The 9,084-nt window shown below is 45.0% G+C and overlaps 1 pseudogene; it reads right to left on the reverse strand.

Annotated features, from left to right (window-relative positions):
* Gm6206 (predicted pseudogene 6206) lies at positions 6,083 to 8,818 on the reverse strand (annotated as a pseudogene).

A 9,084-nucleotide genomic window follows, 5' to 3' on the forward strand; every position in this document is an offset into this window, starting at 1 on the left:
ATTTCTTCTTTGTTGAATTCTGTTTTCAAGTCCTGGATTGTCTCTGTCATGTCATTTCTATCAGCTTTAGGTTTGTATTTTCTTGGGAATCACTCAGAAGTTATTTTTTTCTTTTTAAATTAAATCTGTTTAAGTTCACTGAGCTATGTCTTTGCATCTTCTTAAATTCCTTGACCTTTTTGATAAAGTATTTGTTGTTCTTTTAAATTCTGCATCCTGGGATTCAAGATGGCAGCAGCTGTCAACACCCAAGGGATGTTGGAACAGCTGTAAGGAGCCTAAAAAACCCATGGAGGCTTCAAAGAGATACAAAGCAGAAGATGAGTCTGCAGAATGTACAGTATCACATGAACAACTAAAAAAGGCAAGTCTTATGGGAAGATGCTTTAAAAAGTGCTCTCATGAAATTGGAAAGAAAGATGGCAGAGTGGAGCCATGTGCTTGACAGAGTGGCAAAAACCAGAGATGTTGCAGTAGCAATGGGTATGGGACTACTGCAGACAAAGGAGCTTGTCATTGCTAAGTAGGGCTGGTCCTCAGCCCACCAGGAGCTACATGGAACCACTGTTGTTGCAGCTTACACAGCTCACTTTGCTGGGGGAGAAGAGCAGGGAGCCAATGGCACTCCCCACAGACTATAAGCATAATGGTCATACTGGGCTAGTTAATCAGGCAGTCAGCACTGAGGGAAGAGAGGTATGTAGCAGCCTGGACCTCATACAGATCTTGCCCTAGATGTACTGCCCAGCCACAAGATTACCCTGACCTTGGGCAACAAGAGGTTATTCTAGATGAATCTCAACAATAGTCTAGTACTTATAGTGCTTTAGAAACCAGAAATCTTGAACCAGACCAATGACTTATTCTAATAAATATTTGCTTATAAAATTGTGTGGGAGATATATACATATATACAATAGTTTGTTATCCTGCTTTGAAGGATGAATGTTCAATGGAGAGGTAAGAATGATGGCAGGATGTAGGGTAAGTGTGCAGAGGAGAGAGGCAGAACTAAAAGATGCCTTGGGGAAACTGACAAGTATAGGATCACAGTTGCACAAGGGAAATAAGCATGTTATTACTGAGTAGGGCCTTCAGGGTGGTGTGCAGGAGCCTGAAGCTCACATAGGTTTTGTCCCTAAATGCATTGTCCAGTCACACAATTGCCCTGGCTCTAATTAGGCAACAACAAGACATCCAAAAGGAAAAATTGATTCATTTTCTGGTTTATGACTCCTCAAAAGACCTCCATGGTCCGTGCTGTGGCAAGAGGCCATGCTGGTGTCAGTGATCTGTGCTGGCAACTCAGTCCATGTTGATTGTGTTGATTTCCAATGTACAGTTTGTTTCCAGAAGCCATGTGGATGCCCATGGTCTGTAATGCTGCCTGAGACCACATTGATGTTCATGGTCTTTGTTACTGCCAGATGATATGTTGGTATCTGTGGTGTAGGTTGCCTACTGAAATCATGTTAATGTTTGTGGTACATGTTACTTGCCAGAGGCTATGTTCATGTCTGTAGTCTGTGCTCCCCTCTGGAGGCCATGTTGATGTCATAGTCCCTGTCACCACTGAAGGCTATCTTGAAGTCCCTTGTCTGTGTTGCCACCAGAAACCATCTTTATGTCTGTGATCAAGGCTGTTGGGGGTCTATAATCCATGCTGATACTGGAGGTCATGTGGATATCTGCAGTCCATGTTACTGCTAGAAGCCATGTTGAAGTCCATGGTCTGTGCTGCCACTGGAAACCATGTGGAAATCCATGGTCTATGCTGCTGCTGACTGTTATGAGCAAGGAAGCTTCTCTTGCAGTGGTGCTCATGACTGTACAGTCATAATTGAAAACAAGAGACATTGAAGGCTTCTGTGACAACATGCCACCAGAGAGAGAGAGAGAGGGAGGGAGAGAGAGAGAGGGAGAGAGAGAGAGAGAGAGAGAGAGAGAGAGAGAGAGAGACCAGATAGAAAGCTTTTGAAGAGAGTCCTTTAAAAATGTGGTAAAGATGCTGAAGTGAAGTTCTTCATTGTTGATGGCTTCTGGTGGGTTGGGAAGGACACAGTTATCTTTAAGGAGCTGGTCACTCAGCATTTGACCATGCTGCAGTGAGTATATGGGCAATGCAAATTAGACTTGGTATATTTTTTTCTTTTGACAGAAAGGGCATGAGAAGGGGAGGGTGGACCTGGGACGAATGATAAGCAAGTGTAATTGGGGTGTGCTGTGTGAAATTCCTAAATAATCAATAAAAAATACTATGTTAGAAAAAAACAAAAAAAAATCTACATCATAGGTTTCATCTAAGTAACTCCCATTAGAGAATATTTCTATAGGACTGCTGGGTTAGGGTGGGCAAATACTGACTCAATCTTTCATATTGCTTATATTTTTGAAATGCAATGTGGCCAAAAGCACTTCTTTTATTGATTCTATTATTATTCTTTTATTAGGTCTGAAGTAAACATACCAGGCTGAACCAGATCACAGGATCTGTGGGCCAGGATGAACCTGAAAGCTGTAATATGGCTAAGATAGAATGAAGTCAGGCAGAAAAGAGGCTGGGTTTGTGTGCAGAATGTGCATCCTGGTCCAAGCATGGAGACTGGAGGTAGATCTGGAGTTTTGAGAAGGTGCATGAAAGGGAGAATCTGTGGGGCAATGGGCTATGCACAGACAGTCTGCTCTCCAGTCAAGCTGAGGTCTTAAACCCCAGTGAAACCCGATGGGTGGTAATTTTCATCTACATGGGACAGTCACCTCATGACTCCTGGACTCCTAGCTCCTGTCATAGTTACTGCCTCTACAGCCCCCACAGCCCCCACAGCCCCCACAGCCCCCACAGCCCCCACAGCCCCCAAAGCCCCCACAGCCCCCACAGCCCCCACAGCCCCCACAGAAGAGGCTCATGGCTAGCAGTCACGTACACAATGTCCCAAGCTTCTGGCCTTCTGGCTAGACTCCTCCACAGTTACCTAGCAACAGCAAGATAACAAGCCTACTATAAGAGGGGCTGCTTGGCCCCTCCTCACTCTCTAAGCTAGCTCTCTCTCTCTCTCTCTCTCTCTCTCTCTCTCTCTCTCTCTCAGCTTTTACCTCTCTCTTAAGCTTTCACCTTTTAAATTCTCTAGCTCTTTTCTCTCCCCCCCCTCCACATGACCATGGCCAGTCTCTCTCTTTCTACCTTCTCTCTTTCCCCATGCCTTTCTAAAATAAAGCTCTAAAACCATAGACTGTTTCTGTTCATCAAGGCCCACTGTGCTTGAACAATGGGGTAGGCTTTCTTCTAGCGAGCCACATCTAACCTCCTGTCAGAAGGCCTTCCTACACTCCAGCCACAAACCAGACTAAGGACTCCCGCTTGCCTGCATGGGAACCACCCAGCACCCCCTCCTCTTCCCCCCTGCCCCCTCTTCCCGTATCTCCAGGGTCTAGTGCTACCCTGGGGCCCCTATTCTGTTCTCAGCTCCTCTGCTGTATCCAGCATACGATGCCAGAGACTGAGAACCTGGTACTGGGGACTGCCCCTCCTCCAACCCCCGCCATGTGGGTTCAGTGGCTTCACACAGCCAGATGCTCACCCAGGGCCACGTGGAAAACGTCCGACAGTCCTCCCATGTCTGCCTGCCCAGAGCACAAGAACTCTGGCTGGACGTGGGCTCTCTCCCTCTCCCCTCTTCCCCTACACCCACAGCCCCACAAGAATCGGGTGGAATCACCTGCCTAGATCCTGGCACAAGGTGTACAGGACCTAGCTTGGCTGAGTGGTTGGATGGGCATGCAAGGGGTCTTTAGACTACAGTAAGACAGCATAAGTAGTGGCCAAAACCCTGTAAGTTGCAGACAATGCAAGTAGGGGTGGCCATATGAAGCTGGGGTATTAAGCGTGAGATCCAGGCTAGATCTTGGGATTTGGAGAGGTTTTATAGTGGGAAGATTAAGCATATTCTCCACGTTAGGCCATGGCACATGATTTACAGGACCTGCCTGGACAGAAAAGTTGAATGTGACTTGCAAGTGGCTTGTTGATTGTGATTTGAAAGTGTGAGTCATGTCTAAAGCCTGGAAGTTGGGGAGTAGCACAAAGTATCAGTGGCCAGATTAGGTGCCAACACTGGACATGGGACCCAGGCTAAGTATGGAGAGAGTGGAAGGCACTCTCAGGCAGATCAGGCAGGCTCAATTGGATAGACCTTAGTTCAAGATGTGAAGATTCTGACTGGGCAGAGGTTGTGTGTAGCATAAAAGGACCCTGTAGGTTGTGGGCAGGTGATGTACATATTGCCTGGAGCCTAGAAGTTGGAAGTAGCACCATCAGGGGTAGGCATACTAGGTTGGGGCCTCAACTACCTTTCTAATACAGTGCAGGCCCATCTGCTCAGGGATGCCACAACTAACAACGCATCAATCCTACTTCAATGACTTCCTACATCAATCATTTGTTAAGAAAATGGCCCCACAGACATACCAACAGACCAATATCATAGAGGTAATTCCTCAGCTGAGATTCTCTCTTCCCAAGTGACTCCGGTTTGTGTCAAGTTAATAAAAACTAGCCAGTACAGATGTCTTCATATGCATGCTACCAAACATTTAAGAGGAAAACTCCTAGAAAATGAAGAAGTCCCAGATCTGGTGGTACATATCTTGCACTCTGGAGGCTTGAGGCTGGAAAAGCATGTATTCAAAGCTACTCTGGACTACAACGTAAGGGACAGTATCCAAAAAGGACGGTAAACTCATTTCTTTGTTTTATAAAGACAGTGTGAAGCAGATATCAAAACAACAAACACAAATTACAAGAAAAGAAAATGGTAGATCAGTATCCCTTAAAAGTGTTGGCATTAAAATCCTCATCAAATTGAATTCTGTGACTATTAAAATATTATTCATGGACTAGATGAGTCATGTTAGGAACCTTTACTGAGCAAACATGAAGACTGAAGCTTGGATCTCAGCCCACATGCAGCAAGATGGGCATCCAATGCATACCTATAACCTTGGCATTGAAGCAGAACAAGTATTGAGGCACTTGCTCACTTCTAGACTAGCTGAGAAAATGTGAGCCGTGGGTGTGGGAGGGATCCAGCCTCAAAAGAATAGGTGAGGAGTGACAGAAGAGGATATTCTTCAGCCCTAAATGGAATGTCTCCATCAAATCCCTTCCCTCAGGGCTCAGGGAATCCCACAGAAAAGGAGGCAGAAAGAATGTAAAAGCCAGATGGGATGGAGGACACCAAGGAAACAAGTTCATCTAAAGCAACCAAGCAAAGCTCATATGAACTCACAGAGACTGAGGCAGCATGCACAGGGCCTGCATGTGTCTGCACCAGGTCCTCTGTGTATATATTATGGCTTCCAGTTTAGTATTTTTATCTATAAGCTATTCCTTAGTGTGAATAAGTGGGTCACTGATTCTTGTGTCTTCACTTGGGCTCTTTTCCTTCTGTTGGGTTGCCTTGTCAATCTTCAAAGGGATAGGTTTTATTTTAACTTATATTTTATTTTGTTTGTTTTGTTGTTACCTCTTAGATGCTTGTCCTTTTCTAATGAGAGACAAAAGGGAAGTGGATCCAGATGGAAGGGAATGTGGGGAGGAACTGGGAGGCGTAGATGGAGGGAAACTGTAATCAGGATATATTGTTTGAGGGAAGAATCTATTTTTAATAAAAGGGGGAAAGTAATAAAAAGTAAAATTTTAAAAATGAGAAAAATAATCAGCAAAAAAACTGAAATTCAAGACTTCAATATTGGAAAGGAAAAAGTAAATGTATAAATGGCATAATATATATGAAAACTTCTAAATGTTACACAAAATATTACAGAATTCAATAAAGTTTCAATATACAATCAAATCATTGCATTTCCATGCACTAACAATAAAGATTCAAAAAAAGTAAATTAAAAAAATTCCACAGTTCAATTCATAATAACATTAGAAAAAATAAAATATTTGAGAATTATCTTAACTAACAAAGCAGAAAACATATACACCATTAATTCCAGAACAAGACTGAAGGAAATTCAGTGGAATAAAAATGGAGACATCCCATATTCATGACCTGCGATAACCTGTATTGTTTTTTTTTTGTTGTTGTTGTTTATTATTTTTATTTAAAAGAATTTGTTTCCCTATCACAAAAATTAGCCACACTGCCAACAGCAAAGTTCATAGTTACACTGATGGTGGCGAATTCTCTGGATATTCCCAGTGTCCCAAAGGCATAAAGGAGGGAAAAGGTACTTAAAACAAATCCAAATGATGTTGGGAGAGACATTACATGCCATTTCTTTTTCTTCTCATCATCAGCTGCAGATGGCTTTTGGGAGGATCAAACTCAGTTTGACTTCAGGAAACTCTTTATACCAATTCTAGCACCTTAATTGTACCCTGGCTGTTAGCAGCAATCAGCACATTGGACTCCCCGTCTGATAGTGCCCGCCAACACACAGCACTGACAAATTCATTTGTGTCATCTTCTTTCCGATCTTTGTCTAATACACTCTTAACGGTATCAAACTTAAAAGTTAGCAAAGTTTTAGAAAGTCCTTTATAATACAGGTAGAGGGAGTTGTTCTCACTTCCACACGCTATATAATCTCCATTGGAAGCAAGGCCTACAAAGTTTTTTTCATTAATATGACCCTTGAAGGAACGTAGACAGTATGGTTTTCCCACATTCCACAGCTTTAGTTGGCTGTCTGTTGAGGCTGAGACAATTTCTTCACCACTCACAAACTTGGCATAAGACACTGCTTTTCGGTGTCCCTTGAATACCATTATTGGCTGTTTAGTGTTACGAAGGTCGTAGTAGTGGACACAGTGATCTGCACAGCCGAAAGCCAGATGGTACCTGGAGGAGGGGCTGAACTTCACACAGCACACGTTAGCCTTTGCCTCAATGCTCGCCACAGAATTGTCTAAATTGGTAGACCACAGCTTCACTTTTGCATCATCAGAACCTGAAGCCAGAAGTTTAGGATCCATCAGATTAAAGTCAACACTCCAACACCTTTTTTCATGCTCCTGATAGACCTTTGACCTCTGTCCTGTGAATCCATCCCATAGTATAACAGTGCCTTCATAATCACTGCTGGCTAGCAGGTTCTTATGGTAACTACTCCAACTGATACAGCTGATTTTGGAATTGCAGGTCATTTCATTCTCAGGGTAATGAATATCCACTGCATCCTGGATGACTGTGCCATACTCATAGACTTTAATCTTCTTTGTAACTCCAGCAATTGCAAAATAGTCACAATCCCGGTCAAACTCAATACTAGAAACTATGCTGGAACCATTATAGAGATCACTAGCATAAGACAATGTGGCCAACGGTCTTACTGAGTTGTATCGAGTAAACTTGGACAAGCATTCTTGAAATTCATCTAACTGGCTTGCAGTTCTACTGTCATCTGAGATACGAGACATCCTTGTAGAAAAATAACACTGCTCTAAGTCTTCAAAATGAGCAGTGAGTCGCTTTCGTCTTGATGCTAATGTGCTGTTATACCAAGGCTGTTTCTTTGTCTGAGAGGTCCCACTGAAACCTGGAGGTTGGCTATATTCTGTAGAATCAATAATGCTACTGTGTGATGGAGAAGGAGCTTCAAATTGAGGCACTGTGCTATCTTCACTGACAGGAGAGTAGAGGCCACTCATTTCTTCCACTCTTTTAATATCCTCTTCCAAAACACTTAGTTCCTTCTGGATCTGCTCCAATTGCTAATGGTGACACGTCGAATGATTTCACTTTGAGATCAGCATCAAGACTAGGATGCCCAGCTATCACCACTTCTATTCATCACTGTACCGGATGTCCTCTCTCTTATTTCTCCTTGCAACCTTGAGGAATTCCATAAGGATCTGTAGCTGAGCTGCATGTGATTCTGCTTCCAGTTGTTTCTTCTTCTGCACTAATAATTCCAACATGAGGTTGACATTGGCCAAATCAAGGTTATCTTGATCAGTTCCCAGTAGATCTTGAAATATTTGCCACCTATGCCCATTGGTGCTACTCACTGAGTGGTCCAATTTGAACCTCTTTTCCTCAAATCTTTGCTTCTGTTTGAGAATGAGTTCATTCACCAAGAAATTAGGATAGAGATGGTCAATATTGTCCACAACATAATTACACTTGGGACATCTATTATTGTCCTCCAAACTCTGATGAATACACTTGTAGCAAAAGCTGTGGCCACATTTTGTCATGTATGCCTCCTCAATCATATCAAAGCAGATGGGACAGACGAAGTCGTTGCTTTTGTCCTCGTAGGAGTTGAGGAGCCCGTTACAAAGCGGGACGAGCAGAGGTCGCTTCCTACTGCTACTGCCGAGGCTGGAGCTGCTCCCTCCAACGCCGGCGCTGGGCCTGGCCGCGCAGCTGAGCCGGGACTGGCCCGCGGACACCGCCCCGCCGGCGCTCGCGCTGCCAGACACCGCGGCCGCCACCAGCACAGGCCGCCCCGGGCCGCCGAGGCCGCCGGAGCCCGCGGCCGGAGCCACGCCGCCGGACACCAGAGTCGCCGCCGAGGCCGCCACGGACGGCGGCGACGGAGACGAGGATAAGGACGAGGAGGCGGAAGTCACCGAGGAGGCGGCCGAGGAGCCGGGGCTCGTCCCAGCGGAACCCGAGCCGGCCTGGCGGCTACCTGACATCGTGACTCCCTCCCTTGGCCCTGCGCTCCGAGGCGAGGGCCCGGACAGACCGCGACCCTCCGCCGCCCCCGGCGCTCAGCTCCCGAGCATCCTGAGGACGCGCCGGGAGACGGGCCGGGGCCGCCCCGCCGCCGCGTCCTACGCGAGGGGGCGGGGGAAACTCACCTGTATTGTTAAGATGACAGTGCTACCAAATTCAATCTAGTAAATAAATTCAATCGCTATAAAAATATCATGGATGATTTTGTAGAAATAGAAAATTATGGGCTGATGAGGTGGCTCAGTGGATAAGAGCACTGACTGCTTTTCCAAAGGTACTGAGTTCAAATCCAAGCAACCAAATGGTGGCTCACAACCACCCATAATGAGATCTAATGTTCTCTTCTGGTGTGTCAAAAAACAGCTACAGTGTACTTATTTATGATAAG

The sequence above is a fragment of the Mus musculus genome, chromosome X (assembly GCF_000001635.26).
Source record: "Mus musculus strain C57BL/6J chromosome X, GRCm38.p6 C57BL/6J".
NCBI classification, from domain to species: Eukaryota; Metazoa; Chordata; class Mammalia; order Rodentia; family Muridae; genus Mus; species Mus musculus.